The sequence below is a fragment of the Chelonia mydas genome, chromosome 3 (genome assembly GCF_015237465.2).
Source record: "Chelonia mydas isolate rCheMyd1 chromosome 3, rCheMyd1.pri.v2, whole genome shotgun sequence".
Classification (NCBI taxonomy): domain Eukaryota; kingdom Metazoa; phylum Chordata; order Testudines; family Cheloniidae; genus Chelonia; species Chelonia mydas.
In genome coordinates this window covers 188,056,080-188,072,851 of record NC_057851.1, presented here as the reverse complement: position 1 = coordinate 188,072,851, position 16,772 = coordinate 188,056,080, and the positions used below count along the sequence as shown (strand labels likewise).

Below are 16,772 nucleotides of genomic sequence, written 5' to 3'. Positions count from 1 at the left end.
CTAGTGATCATCTATCGGGGATCGATTTATCACATCTAGTGTAGACGCGATAAAATCGATCCCCGATCACTCTGCTGTCAACTCCTGTACTCCACCGCAGCTAAGAGGCGTAGTCAACGGGGGAGCGGCAGCAGTCGACCCTGCGCCGTGAGGATGCGAGGTAAGTCGACCTAAGATACGTCGACTTCAGCTACGCTATTCTCGTAGCTGAAGCTGCATATCTTAGCTCGATCCCCCACCCCCAGTGCAGACCAGGCCTGAGCCAGACAATTATAGAAGGCAGGGACAAACAATCTGACAAAATGCAGTGCTGTCATGGACCATTTGGTATTCTCAGAACGGCAGTGCCCAGTAAGAACTGCAAAGTATATTACATCTGTTAGGAGCTGGTCTACAATGACCTCAGGACCTCTTCCTGGCTACACAGGTTCCTTTTCCTTGGTATTTGTATCCCATTTCTAGTGATGCCTTGCAACATATTTCTGTATTTGTGTTTACGTGCTATTCATGTCAAGCCCAAAGATGAATGACTGTATGTTATGGCCATGGGTTTTAAGATTTGATGTGGTCATGGGCATGAGCTACTTTTAAAGGGAGACAATGTAGAACTGATTCAGCCATTCAAAAGAAAAAGAAAAGTTGCTTTGAGATTTTTCCAGAGATATTAGCCACAAAGTAAGCTTCGCCAGCTCCAGCTTTTGGATGACCCAGTCCAGAAAAGTATCTAAGATCCATTCATTCTGTTTCAGAAAGTCTGAACTTAATTTTTTGTCCTCTGCACTTTAGGATGATTACATACACTCTAGTAAAAGATGAACTTTACAAGAGTAAAGTTCGTGTCATTTAGCACAGTGGGTTTGGTTTTGTTTTTAATTAAAAAGACAAGTGATGTTATTGAAAAACATCTTTTGCCCTTTGTGAAAAAACTGGTTTTGGTTTTGTTTCACCGAAGAGAAACAGCCCAAAGATGGTGGTTCTCTAGATCCAACAGCAAAATGATTAGTAAGTGTGGGGAAGCTTGTAACATTTCTGGTCCTAATTACTGATATGAGTCCTTCACTTTCTCAAGAACACAGATCCATACACATCTTTGAAGACATATTTGCCAGTCCTGATCACAAGGGTATTCTTTGCTATTGCTGGGCTGAATCCTGAAGTCTTTACTAATTGGGAATTTTGCCTAAATAAGAACTGCAGCACTGGAGCCATAAAAAGTAAAATGAAAAAGAAAATGGTTTGGTCACCTTCTACCTAGCCCGGGGTGGGCAAACTTCTTGGGCTGAGGGCCACATCTCGGTGGGGAAATTGTATCCAGGGCTGGGGTAGGGGGTTGGGGTGCAGGAGGGGGGCTTGGGGTGAACAGGGTGCAAGCAGAGGGCTTAGGGCAGGGAATTGGGGAGCGGGATGCAGGAGGGGTTTGGGCTCCAGCCCGGCGCCACTTACCTAAAGCGGCTCCGGGGTGGCAGCGGCGCGCACCGGGGCCAGGGCAGGCTCCCTGCATGCCTGCCCTGGTCCCACACTGCACTGCTCTGGGAAGCAGCTCGAACCAGGTCCCTGTGCGGCCACCAGTTCCCAGCCAATGGGAGCTGCGGGGGGCAGTGCCCGGAGGCAAGGACAATGCACAGAGTCCTCTGCCCCCCGCCACCGCGGGCTGCAGGGACGTGGTGCCGGCTGCTTCTTGGAGTGGAGTGGGGCCCGCGGCGCCACATGGGGCAGTCCCGTGGGCCGGATCCAAAGCCCTGAGGGGCTGGACCCGGCCCACGGGCCGTAGTTTGCCCACCCCGACCTAGACAATACAGGCTTGTTCCCTACTGTATATTCTCCAAGGTTTTGTCCAGTTTAATTTTAAATGTCTCCCATTCACAGTGGTTTTTCTTGGAAAGCTATTCCAGAACGCAAAAGCCCTCATTGCTAATAAAAAGGTTATTCTAAAAAGCAGTTGAACACCTCAAGAAATATATCCTACAGAATCCACAGAACCGGAGTCGGATCTTTAAGAAGCCATATCCCCCATCCTTTCGCTTGCGCTGTCACCTTGGGAGTTTTCGATGCTGAATGGCTTAAGACTCACTCTCAAAGCTAACACTGAGTGGCTTTTTAAAAGGCACTCACATAAGTCTCAACAATTCACAGGCAGTGATTTGTCCTCATGGGTCCAAAGTTTGAAGGAAAGAGAAAACCAGGAGGAGCTGGTGTGTGCAGGGTGGCTTAAGGCAGACCTGGCAGCGTCTACTTCCTGACTGAAATCCTGTGTAGCTGAAACCACAGCACTTACATAAAAATTAAGAGAGGGGAAAAATGGATTATTTCACTTTCTTTTCTCTCAGAAACGAACTAAAGCCGAAATCCTGCAGGGTGAAAAGGGAATTTGGGGAAATTTTCTCTGTTTAACTCTGAGTATGCAGCTTTTCAAGCCTCAGTGGTGATCGCTCTGAGATTTTAAGTTTTTGAGGCACTTTCTGCACTGCCTCTGTAACATGGAATATTATTTCTCTTCCCAACTTCAAATCTCAGAGGGACAAATTCTGGTGAAACTGAAGTCAGTGAGTGTTTTGTTACAGACTTCAATGGAAGCAGGGTTTGGCATGCAATGCCACAGGACCACGAATAAAGGGTATTTTGGGTCTATTGGGTAGTTTAACTGGCAACAGCATGGGCCAGAGCCTCTTATCCAGCTGATCTGTGTTTGGCACAAGGACAGGAGTGGGCAACTTTAAGCCTTTTTGATACTCCCACATCCTAGGGCTGGTCAGGGCAGCCAGAGGGACAAGCTTAAATTACACCCAGCCACTTATGGGTTCAAGAGGCCATTTGGGCAGTGAGCAGCAAGCAGAGCAAAAGCACACCTATCCATATACCTTTCCCCTGAATGAATCCCTCACAGAGCCAGACCTGCCAGCTTTGTGTTGCCCAAGCAGGGCCCAAGATCTGTCCCCTAAATTCCTGGCAAGGATGACACTGGTTGTGCCAGCCTATGACCACCACTGGCCAGAGGAAGGAGTTAGAAGATTAAATCTGTCCATTTAGATGGAAGCCCTCCAACCTCCTAAAGGAGCAGTGGACCCCTTCTCCCACAACCACTTGTTAAAGCTAGCAAGGAAGGGTAATTACCCAGGGTAAAAAGCAGTTACTCAGCTCTGGCTGGAGAAAGCTAACAAATCTAGCATCCATTTCTCATTTCACTTTGTATTTTTTAAAAATCGATACGTACTGGGTTTTAGCTCAAGGAATTGGAAGAACAAATTATGTTGATTTAAAAACAAAACAAAAACACCCACAGTCCTTAAATACACACTTCCTTAAAGATTTTGTTTGCTTGGTACAAAGGGGTCTTTAAATCCTGGCATAGCGATGTCACACTAGGTAGCTAGTACAGTACGTACTGCATGGCAATGCACAACTAGATTTGATATGCTGCAGCTGGCTCCGAATTTGTACATTAACTGTTTTTGCAAGACTTCTTAGTGTCTGATTCTGATCTCACTGATGCAGGCTGAACACCAGTGTAATTCAGCTTACTCCAAAGGAGTTTTACTCCAGATTTACACTACTGTAGGCAAGAATCAGGTCCTAGGTCTTGATATTATGGGCACGTGACGGGTGGGAGAAGCCAGAAGAGATGGAAGGCTATATGGAAAGGGACAATATTGGGGTTGCTCTCCTCTCTGACTTTTAATAGTTAGGATTTCCCATTTACAGTGTGTTTTTTCTAATACCAAGTTGTTAGTTTTAGGTCAGTTCTGACCTAAGTTCCCTGTAAGCTGCGCGACTGTGCAGCAAGCTATCAAGGGCCATGCAGGCGGGAAGAAGCGTCTCTCCCCCGGCCCCGGGATGCTGCGGCGAGAGAGGGCTGGGGGGAGTCGTCTCTAGCCACCGCAGCTCTGGGGCAGCTTTCACCCCAAACCCCTCAACCCCGGCCCCACCCCAGAGCCCACACCCCTAGCCGGAGCCCTCCCCTCCCCCCACACACCAACCCTCTGCCCCAGCCCTGAGCCCCCTACTGCACCCCAAGCCTCTCATCCCTGGCCCCACCCCAGAACCCGCACCCTCAGCTGGATCCCTCACCCCCCTGCATTCCCTTCTGACTTTTTTTTTTTTAAAAGGAGTAAAAAAAATTTTTTTTTTTTTTTTTAATAAGCATTCACAAAACTCTCTCCATTGAATATAAAAAATTTCAGCGCTGCACTCTCAGAGAGCACAGGGCATCACTCACATTCACCAGCCTTCTCTGCACAGTGCTAGCAATAACTGTAAATGCCAGGTGGTTTTGGTGTGTATTCAGTATGAAACTACTCTCCCCATTTGCTTTTGTGGGGGGCATTAAAGCAAGTTTTAAACCTCAGTTGTAGAGGCTAGTACAAATGCACCCCATACACGTCAACTCAAGCCAGAATTTTCAGAGGTGCCAGTCATGCACAACCATAGACGGCCGTGGTGTGTGTTTAGTTCTTCTGAAAATCTGGCTGGTTTTACACAGATACTGAAGTAGAAGCACTGACACCTGGTAAATTTAATAATAATGCTTAAACAAAAGAAAACAAAAAACCCACAGGGGAAATTTTTAGTAGCTATCTATCTTAAGTAGGCTTTAGTGCAGTGCATTGAAAGTTATGGAAGTCGTAACGATAGGATGCCAGAGGAAGTTTAGAATCTCAGTATAGGAACATGTGAAGTCCTGCAGTTATCGCTGGAGTTCTACTTTGCACTTCCAGGAGTTGTGAGGTCCCTGCAGTGACATCCATGTTAATTGGAAAGTAAGGTGAAGCCTTCCCTAACAAATAAGCAATGCAATTATAAAGCAAGTCAATAGTGTAAAGCCAGCTAACGTGTTCCAGCGATATTTTGAAACTGTAATCCGATACTACTGTTTCCATCCTCGTGCCTTGCCTGCACTCCCTTGTTGCATACTGTACTATTTGAGGCCCAGAGGGCAAGGCAAGCTCTTGCTCTTTATTAATGATCAGACACTGCATTTCGACTGAGATCTGTATGCACACCACCCGCACTACTTTCTCGATAGTTTCTTAAACTTGCAGATTATTGAAACCCTACCAGAAGGTTAACCTTTTTGGAACAACTAAAGCAAGCAACCCCTCCTCCTCCTGCCCGCAACTCTCTCATTTTAAATCTCCAACAGTTTTTACTGTGCTAAAAAAGGCAAAGCCACTCTAAGCAAGTCTCTACTCTTGCAGTCTGCTAAGTTTTGCAGGAAGCATATGCTTCTATTAAATTAGAAACAGTTTCTAATGCTGTCAGTTTGCTAAGTGTAACCTTTTCTCTTGGAAGAAGAGAAGCTGGTTTAATGTTTTTGACAAACTGCACTCAGCAAACAAAACTATTTCAGATGAAGCTGGAACAGGCTCCAATAATTATCATTTAAAATAAATTAGGGCCTCATTAAATAATCATTTGAAAGAGGAACAGGTTTTGTATGTTAATAAGAGCATTTTAATATTAAGAAATTGTATTAAGTTTTATTGCCCTAATACAAGTTGAAGTCAAATTTACCCTCCTTTGCTTGTTAAGCCATTAGAAATTACACTGTAAGAATTAGGAGGTGATCAAAAGTACACAGGTGCTGTATATGGAAGGAAGACTAGGCACTTTAAAATGGCCACCTGAATAGAAATTACGAGCAAACAACACAGGCAGTATAAAGGCACAGATGACTGAAACAGAAAAAGGATCTTCTTTCTGATACAAAGGAGAACAAGTGATGTGTTTTTAGAATAAAGTATTAATGTTTAAAAAACCCAACCAACCAAACAGTGCTTACTGTCTGGCGGGGAGCTGTCTTTAAAGCAGCAACGAACTGTTTTGAGACAATACACATTATTTTTATGCCAGCGCCTCCAGCTAGCCAAAAGGTCAGTTCTGACATATTCTACCTTGTGTAGAACTTCTCTTTTGCCTCCTTGAAACAGTGAACAAGGGCATCATTCAAGTGTGAATGTGATCACGAGACTCAAGCCTTCTCCCTTTTGGGAGTTTCATGCAAAAATTTGCTATCATTGCTAACTCTGGCTCAGCTCCACCAGTGGGAGCGCTAGCATGGAACCTATGATCACGGGCATAATTTAGGCCTACTCGGGGCAGAAGTAGATAACACTGTTAAATACACTGGCAGCCCATTTACACCATTGCTACCACTGGCGTTAGCGAGGGGGAAATATTTGCAAAACAGAGACATAGCCTTATCCCGGGGCCCCTCTTTGTCCACAATCCTCATTACTCTTTTCGCCGGAATAGCTGCGCATACTGCAAACCAATGAAGGCAAAACCAGGGCTCCTACATGGAATCTGCAATGCCGCCTTGGAGCGCTGGGGAAAAAAAGAGCACATTCTCCCCTGGCAGAACAGGAGCGTCAACTCTGCAAGGATCCGTCTCAGCCAACATGAAGAGCAAGACTGAGGTTACTCCGAAACTCAGATCTCCACGTGGCAGGGCTAAAGAAGTTGTCAGGCCTGCCAAGCACGAATCAAGTTATATTATGCTGTATACACATGGTTCAGACTCCTTTCAAATAGTGCAGTGAATTGTGCTGCCACTGTACAGTAACAGCAATCTCTCAAGCACCATGGTTTGGATCCCTGCACTTCTTCTGTGGGAGAGAATAAGAAATGCATTAACTGAATAGTATCCAAGACTAATCAAGCTACATGGACTGTGCAGAATAATCCAAATCTTATAAAAAAAAAAAACAAAAACAGGCTATGCTTTTTGCTATGTGAAGATACGCCATGGGGCCTAAAGTCAGGTACGAAGTCTCCACATTTTAGATTCTCTAAGCATGTCTCCCATTAAGGGGCTCTCTTGTCCAGTAGTCAGCAACGCTATAGGCCACAGTCCTGCAAGGAGAACCACATGGGCAGGCCCTTGAATGGAACCGCACTGAAACCCACAGGGCTCTGTGCAGCATCATACACTTCTACTTGGAGAACCAGGGTCCCAGTTTCTTAAAGCTGGGAAGCCTCCGCAGTTAAGATGACTGGGCACTGCTTTAGGGCCAAATCCAGTTGATTGTCCTCCATTCCCACTGACTTCAGAGCCTTCAGGAATCCGTGTGCTGAAGAGCCTACCAGGAAGGAGCAGCTTAATTGTAAATTAAATCCAAAACCAGGTGAAAGGCCTACTACACTAACAAAATACATTTTCCTGTCACAGTTAACATTTGTCAACTGTGATCACGGTATGCTACTGCACACAGAGGATAAGGGTGATGCTGAAATATTTAACAGTTATTTATCCCTCCCTCCTCCCTTGTGATTTTGTTAATGTGCTCAACAAGGGGGTTATGCTGTGCTGTGTCATGTTCAGCTGGTTAAACAAGACATCTTTATTGGCATGTACATGTCATGGTCTGGTTGATGTACTTAGTGTATTTAAAGATCCAAAGTCTTCAGTTTATTCTCCCCTGGATGCATACAATTCCTGTAAAGGTTAATGGGAGTTATGTGTGCATCAAAGGGAGACTAGACCCCTTTGTGTATAATGGAAGGTAGTTTTTCTCATGTACTTATAATTACTTGGATGGAGTCCTTGCTTTCAGCCTTTTCATGAGTCTTTTCCCCAAAGATACCTTGTTTTTCCCCTCACATTGTAGACTCTTAATAAAACACACTGGGAACTCCCCCCTTAAAACAGAAGATGAAGCGTTTGCCAAAATGCACATTATAGCTTTGAAAATGGAGTATTGCATAAGTTACCACAGTCAAACTGAAAAGAAGCAACTTGACTTTTCTTTTTCTGTTAAGAAAAAAGTGTGGCATAAAATGCAAACTACATCTCACCAATGGGAAATCATCTTAGCTTCTGTCTTGTAGGTTTCATATGTCAACCAGTTTCTTGCCACTGAAAGTAAAAAACCATGAACAGACTATAACAGGAAGTGTTTCCATGATGCTGTTCTCAAAGCAACTGTTCTTATGTGCTTCGGAGTAGTTTTCAACATTTTTTGCTTTAATAAGCGAAGCACAGATTGCTTTAAACAAACAGACAGGTCACAACAATCCTCAAGATCATTAGTTTTACATACGTCATCTAATCAGAGGTAATTGTTATTTTTGTGCCAGGTCCTGCAAACTGAGGGCTTCAAATGTTCTGATACTTGTAATAATATGCAGATTCTTTATTAACAAATCTTACTAATATGCAGAAAGGAGCATAAAACATTTTAATTTATTTTAAATGGGAGGAGTAGCTATTATCCTGCCTCTACCACACATGTGAACACATGCAGAAAAAATGGTCCCGAATATCAGATGTGAAAGTTTGCCAAGACAGCATTAAATGAGGTTAGACAAGTGGACAACTGTTGGCCTTTCAATCTAGTGCACTAAAGCTCTTGCATTTGTTGAAATACAGTGTGTGTTTTCATGTTTCCTGAAGTAGAATTCTGAAAGCTGATAAAGGGAACTTTGGCTAGCATTGAACTATAATGAACCTATGGCAACACCCAAGTAAGAGGCAGAGAGATTTAATTTTCATGGTATCTCTTTGATTCCACAGTCAGAATAACTAAAAAGACACACAAAAATAGTAGAATTATGAATATTAACCCACTTGAGCTGCATAATGTCCAGTAATTAAAGTGCTAATATCCTCAATCCTCAGGAAAAAATTGTCATGCTAGACCTACATGGTTTTATCCAATTATCCTATTTTGGAACACTTCTATTTTATGGCACACTTTAGGATCAATTCCATATTTAAAAGCCTAGCTAATGCAGGTCAGTTAGCCTGGAATACTGTAATTTAAACACTGATACTGTGTGTGCATTTGGGGGATGGGAAGCTGGCCCACATTTCACAGAAAAGTAATGTTAGAAGAACAGAATAAAAAGAAAAGAGAAAGCGTTCTAAGTTGCATTTCCCCTTTAAGCCAGACACAAATTATACACCACAGCCAAAGTTCCACATTACATTAGTTTTCTTTCAGAGTTACAGTGACTAGAAAAAAAAACAAAACCCAACACAGCAACTGTGTATTGTGCATGTCTTTTTGCACCCACATTTGGGGCAACACACCAGATAACCAAGGCTTAAGTTTAAAAATGCAAAAAGGTATAATATTCCCTTCTGTACATTTGCAATATTTTGTGCAATGAGTGTGTGTGTAATCTTAGAAGCACCAATTTCCCAAATATATGGGGGTTGGAGAGTAACAGAGGCGATGTATCTGATCGCAGGAGGGTAACAGAAGCAAAATTACTGGGCCCACGGGAGGGTGGGGTACTAAAGTAGCTCTGCTCAAAGCCCTTCTGACGGTCAGTGATATAAGTTACTGCTATTGGTGAGAGGAAAGGCAAGGGGATAAGGGTTGATTTGCAGCAAAATCACACTAGAGTTAATGCTTAAATATTGCAGATTGTTACACACACACACACACCCACTCAATGCAATAAGGAAACAAAGTTACCACTATTGAAAACACTCAGGTGGATTTCATGCATACCAGATTCTCCTTTTTATGATGAATTAAAGAGACTTACTCTAAAAAAAGAAAAATGTATCTTTTAAAATAATATACAAATATTATATATTTTAAAGAAACAAATATTTTTCCAGGGGGAGGGGCTACCCCTTAGCACCTGTGAAAAATATGAGTGCATGAGAACACAGGACGATGTTGCCATACTTACAAATTATATTTAAGAACTTCATTTTTGCAGCTACCTACAGTTAAGACAAAGCTGCCTCTAGGCATTTAAAACTAGTCAGACCTGCTGCAGCAGCTGCACAGTCTGCTTCGAATATGCCCTCCACACTCCTTCCAACCCCCACCCCTACATATCCGCATAGTTTACCGCCAATCATGGGCGTTTCTTTCTATAGTGTAGTTCACTCAACCATCTTATTGCCTCCTCTGGAAGGGAAAGAGTGTTTCAAAAAGAGCAGTGTGAAACGCTAAGAAAAAGTTGGATATTAGCAAATCGTAGATACAAATCACATTTCAGTGGAAAGTCTGTTTCGATCCTACAGCACGATTGTTTTGCCATGGATTGAAAATCATGGCTCAAAGAAAAATGTTTTGCTTGTTACAGATAATCCTGTCAGGTATTAAATCTGAGGAAATGAAATCCTTCACTTAAATACTGTAGTGACTGAACACGTGTCAAACAGAAGGAAGGGTCTAAACCTACCCAATTCAAAATTCCTTTGATCAAATCAGTACAATTTTGTGTCACTCCGTTTTTTAAACAGCAGTTTTTAAAGATTCCTATCATGCATTTGTATCTGCTTCATATAATTTTTATATATGTAGTAACACTTCTCTTATGCTGTTCTTTTCTTAACAGGAAACACAGGAAATGGGACCAGATCCGGCTCATTCACTGATGTGTAAGTAAGACAAGTAGGATCTGGCTCCCACTGATTACACAGAATGGGACATATGACACAAAGTAATGTAAAAACTGAACTCCAAAGCCCAATCCTAGAGACCATTCCAGCTTTTCCAAAAGGCACAACGGGGCTGTAATGGGACTGAGGTTCTGGCTCAAAGACTTCAATAGAGTTACTCCAGTGTAACAGAGAGCAGAATCTAGCCATGTAATTTACCTACCTACATGCACATATTATTTATATTGGGGTAGTGCCCAGGAACCCCAGTCATTGCCCTGGACCCCCTTGTGGCAGGCACTATACAAATACAGAACAAAATGACCGCCCCACCACAAAATGCTTACAATCTAAAGGCTGTACGGTCACTTTGAATTTGGCTTCCCTGGACTGTTCAGTGACACTGCAATCTGAATGTTGCGGTAACAGTTTGTTTTCCGTTTACATTACATATTATTTTTTGCTGACTGCACTGGTAATGCTGAAAAAACAAAACAAAAAAGGAATACCTCAGTTGTGGCAAACATTAAAGTTTACTTCATTTATAACAGATTAAAAAATTATAGGAGAAGCAGGCCCTTCTGTTCAGAATCAGCTACACTCTTCCTGACTGATCAGCGTACTTGTAAAATAATTATTGGTAGAAATGTGTCAATTGCATCTCTTAAAAAAAAAAAAAAAACCCACACCAACACACCTACCATTCTTAGATTTGCAGATTCCACTTTTTATAAACTAATAATTAGTGGGAGGCTCAGCTACACTAAGTATTTGCACCTATTACCAGCTGCCTTCCCTTTAAACTGGACCTTGCTCTCTTTTCTTTTAGTGCATTCATGATCTTTGGACTCAGCAATCAGAGTCTGCTGTTTCTGGCACAGATTGATTGGGGGCGGGGGGGAGGGTGCAAGAAACTGTTGCCACTGAAGCGGTCTCCTTCTGTGCCAGGCTTACAAACATGAACTAACTCATAAGTTCTGTTTAATGCAGGTATACTTTCTTGTAAAAGTAAGTGGGTCTTCAGACGATTGTCTATACTTTTGAAGGGATGCATTCTCTTTTGTGAAAAGCTACACTTTAGTATGTGTTACCTAAACGCAAAAATGGTCTTCAAAACTCTGGATTACCCTGCCTTACTTCAGCACTCCTAGTCAGGGACTATGGCAAAGCATTATACATCAGTGTGAAATATAAAACATTCTAAATTGGTTTCCAGATCAACGATTCTCAGGAAAAAAAAGACTCATTAATTGTTAGCAAAGTAGTTCAACTAGATACTACTAAGATCTGCTGTATCCAATGGAGGTGAAACGTCACTTAAAGAAAATGTCAACCTACACTATAAAGTTTGAGTTTTCATGCTGACTGCTTTTAGTACATTGTGCCCAGTTGTGTGATGTCTTTTAAGAAGTCATTTTCAGTACTTGGGTCTTCTCCGTTATTTGTATTACTTCCACCAAAAGCATTGTGAAAAACTCATCTTATCTTTTGGGTAAATCATGCTAAGAATAGCAGATGTCTAAGGAACACAGTTACACTTCACAATAAATCAGCATATACGCCTGTTTAATTCTGTATATTGTAATTGTTTTAAATAAAGACAAACCTACATATGTTTAGGCTAAGAAGTTTCTTTTGTTTTTTAAACAACTTCAGAGTGAATAAAAATCAGCTTGACATGAAAATCAAAAGGAGTACTTCAAGAAGCACAAGGAATAGCTTCATTCTCTAAAGAGCGTAATTCTGCTTCTACTGAAGACAATTGGAGGTTTTGCTATTGACTTACATGGAAGTAGAATCAGGCTCTAAAGGAGGAAACTGCAGCTGTTATGTTAGATGCTGCAATACTTGCTTGGACAATGGAAGTGTTCCCTAGGATACATGCTCTAATGTACCTGTCTGGCACCACAAGTTACTAATCCTCCTTCCATCTCTAATAATGGGAGTGACAGTATTAATACTAGCCTATAAAGGTAAATTAGGTTCAGAAGACACCAAGCTTGTTTTATTATGCATGAAAAAAGTATCACTTTTACTGTGAGCAGGAAGAGCTACTTTTAATTAGCCTACCTAATCAACTGCTTAGTTTATAAAGCAATATATGTATGTTAAGCAGCAAGTTATAAGAAAACTCAATTAGTTATGCAATTACTTTACCATGTGAAAATCCTGATGACACTGGATCAGAAAGCTAGGTAGGGTTCACACAACCCTTGTGTACAATTTCTATACCCTCTATACACTTCATCTGGATGTAGGGAGTTTTATGCAGATAAATCTCTGCACGCTGAAAAGACAAACTATGAACCTGATTCTTCTGTCTCTTTAACCCATGCAAAATCAGAAGTGGCTCCATTTACTTAACTGGAGTTACACTCATGTAAAATTGGTATGATGGGAGAATCAGGCCTCTGCATTGTGAGGATTACAGGTACTCTGCCGGAGCGGAATACAACATCCACTGAAGTCAGTGAGAGTCTGTCCATTGATTTCAATACACAATAGATAGGCCCTGGGTGAGGGGTGCCTGACTGTTGCTTTGGACTCCTCCAAACCAGGACTGCCAGGCGCAGCAACTCATATCACTTTCTGTGTCACAACTTTGTAAAGGCACTAACCTCCACCTGGGAAGGAACTGAAACTGGCAGTTTCATTTTGCACCATCAGCTGATCAGAACTGGAGTCCAAACTGTAATCAATCACTCCTGGCTCCTCCATAACTGCATATGAACAATTTGGTACTTCGTATCAAAAATCTCCTTGCATTTTATAATACAAACCTCACAAAATACAAGAACTACAGCATGTAATATGCACTACAAATGAATGCCTTTCCTTGAAAGATTCATGTTTCTAGAAAAACCAGTGAGTGACACACAAGTGGTGCTAAAATCTCAGGATACCCCAACAGCTAGAAATATACTTTTACAAATCCCAAAACACTCATGCAAATAAAGCAGAAGTCCCTTTAAAGCCAATGGGCACTGCAAGAGAATAAAATAATTCTTGCTTTGAATAAAATGTTTCCAACATTCCCTAAATCTGTGTATTCCTTGATGTGTTGATATTACCTCTAAAACGTGCCTGAATCTTGTTCTCTACCCCCCCCCCGGCATGTTTTTCTTCTGCTGGCATTGCTTTTATCAAGGAAAAACGTAAATACACTGCTGCTCGATGAAAAGACACAATAACCCCCTGTCCTGATGCCACACAGACACCAAGCATGGAATAATCCAGCTCTTCTGTAACCTATCTGGGACAAGCAGAGCCTCCACCAGGGTAAGTCATTTCAGCTCCAACACATCTAAGGTCTTCTAGATTCAGAACCTTCCCCCAAGCCCTTTAGTTTGCCCTGCAAAGATACACACTTCCAGTGGGACTCCCAAGTCCTGTTTGCCAGGGTCTGAAAGCAATGGGGGAAGGGAGGGAGGAAAGGTAGGGGGCAGACTGCAAGATGCAGCTTCCACTGCACCTTGTCTCTTGCCGGTGTCCAGCGCTCTCCGGCCCATACGGAAAGTTATTACAGCAGAGACTGTTTCTGCAAGTTGGAGGTAAACATGGCTCTGGGAACACTAACGCGCAGCGCTACCAGAGCGCTGCCCAACAACCCCCCCTTCAGAAAGTACGTACGCATTTAAACCACACACATACACACTCTGCACATTTGGAGACAGTCCTTTTAACAGGATCCTCTTTTCTGCTCATCCCGCTCAGAGCCCAGCCGCCTCCGGAAGGGGGAGATCCCCGCTCCCGAGGGTTACAAATAATGCAAAAAGCACCGGACTCATGGCTAACCCCCCCCCCCCCCCCCCACACACACACACACACCCCCGACTTCTTGCAGAGTTTTTGTCTTTGGTGCTAACCAAGAGAAATCGATTGTTTGTAGACACAGCACCAGTGTCATTGTGTTATTGCGTATCGACACCCCCCCCCCCCACACACACAACACACACACACTTTTCTCACCAGCACCTGCAGTCCCAGCCGCCTCTAGCCCCCGGCAGCTGGACAGCAAAGCCCCCCCCCCGCGCAATGAGTTGAACTTACCACATGCAGTTCCACCTGAGAACTAAAGCATCAGGGTCTGCACGCGCCTCGGCTACACCCGCTCCATATGTCGCCGGCTGGCGGGGACTGGGGGCGGGCGGGAGGCGGGGGCAGCTGGAGGATTTAAGCCGCGGCTTTCTCCGCGCCGCCGCCGCCGCCGCGCTCACGAAGCATTATACAATGGAGGAGGGAGGCAGGCCGGGGGGCGGAGAGCAGCCCGTGCGCCCCGCACTTGCCATGCACGGAGAGTGACGCGAGGAGCGAGAGAGGCTGGGGCGAGCCCCTTGCCCTCGGGCTCACGGCGAAGCTCCGCCCCGGTGCTAGTCTCTGCCCCCGCCCGCCCCCGCAACAGGGCTGGGGAGGCGGCGGCGGCGGCTGCGGGCCGGGTCGGGCGGAGCTGCGCTCCCCGGGGTCGCCGCCTGCGCGTGCCGCTGTCCCGGGAGAGGCTGGCCGCCGGCGGCAGCCCCGCAGGCCGGGGGGGGGGGGGCACCTGCCGGGGTGTGGGCGGCTTCTCCCGGCGGGGGGGGGAACAGCGGCCCCCCGGGCGGGGACAAAAGGCGGAGGGGGGGGCCCTGGCGCGCAGCCGGCCAGCGCAGCGCAACCACAAGTATGACAAGCATCCGAGCTCTCCGGCAGCGTGGGACCGGTCAGCGAGGCGGGCGGGAGCGCGGCGAGTCCCTGCGGCGGCGGCAGGCGGCTCCGCCGGAGGGGCAGCAGCTGGGGGCCTGCCCCCGCAGCTCGCAGGCCGGGCGCTGGCTGGAGCGCTGCCCGGCCTCGCTCACCGGCATGTGCAGAAAGAGGCGGGGCCGAGTGGTCGCCGAAGTCGGGCTGCACTTTCCCCGGGTTCCCCACGCAGCGGCTAGAAACCCCTCCCAGCCCCGGAGACAGCGAGGCGCTCCCCCGGGGAGGTGAACCAGGAGAAAGCCCAGCGAGTTGGGGATGCACCAGGAAAAAAAACAAAACAAAACACAAGCAGGGCAGAGCAGGGGGCTTGGAAGCGACCTTCTGCTTGTGGAAATGTTCTGTGCAACCTCAGAGCTCTCTAGAAACGTGTCAGCAATGTCCTGATGGTATCCCCCTCCCCCAAGTCAAAGCCTTCATCCAGCCTGTCTGTGGGCTGCAAAAGGAAGCACTGGCCTAGCCCAGTCCTTCTCAACTTTTCTGGACTACTGTATGCCGCTTAGGAGGCTGATTTGTATTGTATACCACCCCCCCTCCCCGCAGTTTCATCTCACTTAAAAAACTACTTGCTTACAAAATCAGACATCAAAATACAAAAAAGTGTCACAGCAAATTACACTGAAAAACTGCGTGTCTCATTTTTACCATATAATTATAAAATAAACCAAGTGAGATAAATAGTGTATGTCTAGTTCTGCATACAGTAAGTGTATACAGCAGTATAAACAAGTCAGCATCTGTATGAAATTTTAGTTTGTACGGACTTCGCTAGTGCTTTTTCTGTAGCCTGTTGTAAAACTAGGCAAATATCTAAATGAGTTGATGTACTCCCAGAAGACTTCTGCGCATCCCCAGGGGTACCCTATTGAGAACCACTGGCCTGGACCCTTATCTTTTCTATTTCAGAGTTAAGAACATGTTTTGGTTTTTCAAAGTTTTGTACTGTAGCTTCTAAAACTATACAAACAGAAAAACATGGTACACACATCCCCCTCTATGAATAGAAAAATAGTGATAATATTAACTAACGTTACTACCCCTTGATCAGTGCACTGTACAAACACCGACTAATGAAGTCCTGTGCAGTTAATTATGTATTACACCCATTTTACAGAAGGGGAAACAGATACAGAGAAATTAAATCATATGAACAAGACAACACAGCAATTCAATGGCAGTGCTTGGATTATTATTAAATTCTTAGTTCACAGACTTCTTCTCGGTGTTACAGTGCCCACCCTTCAACACCTCACCTTTCCAAAAAAGGGTTACATGGTTTAAAAAACAAACAAACTAAAAGAGACTTAATTAAATTAGCAGAGAAAACTGTGCACACTTGTTCTCTCTCATCTTGGAAATATTTTTTTTTAACCTGGGAAATGATTTTTCTGTTGTAATAAATAAATAAATAAATAAATCACAACAGTGATTTTTCTCCCCTCTATAGAATCCTAGATTCTAAATTCAGCTTTACAGGTATATGCTCATGCACAAAATTAGGCCAAATGGGTGTGTTCAAATGCGTAAAGACTTGGGGGGGGGGGGACGGGACTTTGAACCATGTGTTATCTGCAAAGAAAGACTGTTATAAGTTACCTAAATGATTATGTTTTAAAATGTATTTCTAGACACTATTATAAAAGGCAATACAAACACCTTAACATTTTGGCTGCAACCCCAAAAGCATCTCAGATCATTT

The 16,772-nt window shown here is 44.2% G+C and overlaps 1 protein-coding gene across 7 annotated transcripts in view; it reads right to left on the bottom strand.

Annotated features, from left to right (window-relative positions):
* Window positions 1–16,772, bottom strand: part of SERTAD2 (SERTA domain containing 2) — a 98,383-nt gene that overhangs the window by 11,953 nt on the left and 69,658 nt on the right. The window contains exons 1-3 of one of the 7 annotated variants that reach the window (XR_006289943.1): window positions 14,393–14,862; window positions 12,961–13,062; window positions 4,073–6,602 (exon numbers count right to left, since the gene is read on the bottom strand). The exons of 4 other annotated variants lie outside the window; for them this stretch is intronic. The gene's annotated coding sequence lies outside the window, so the exon portion shown is untranslated. Of the gene's footprint in view, window positions 1–4,072; window positions 6,603–12,960; window positions 13,063–14,392; window positions 14,863–16,772 lie in introns of those variants that run through there. 2 more of the 7 variants (XM_037896057.2, XM_037896054.2) reach the window with 2 other exon arrangements.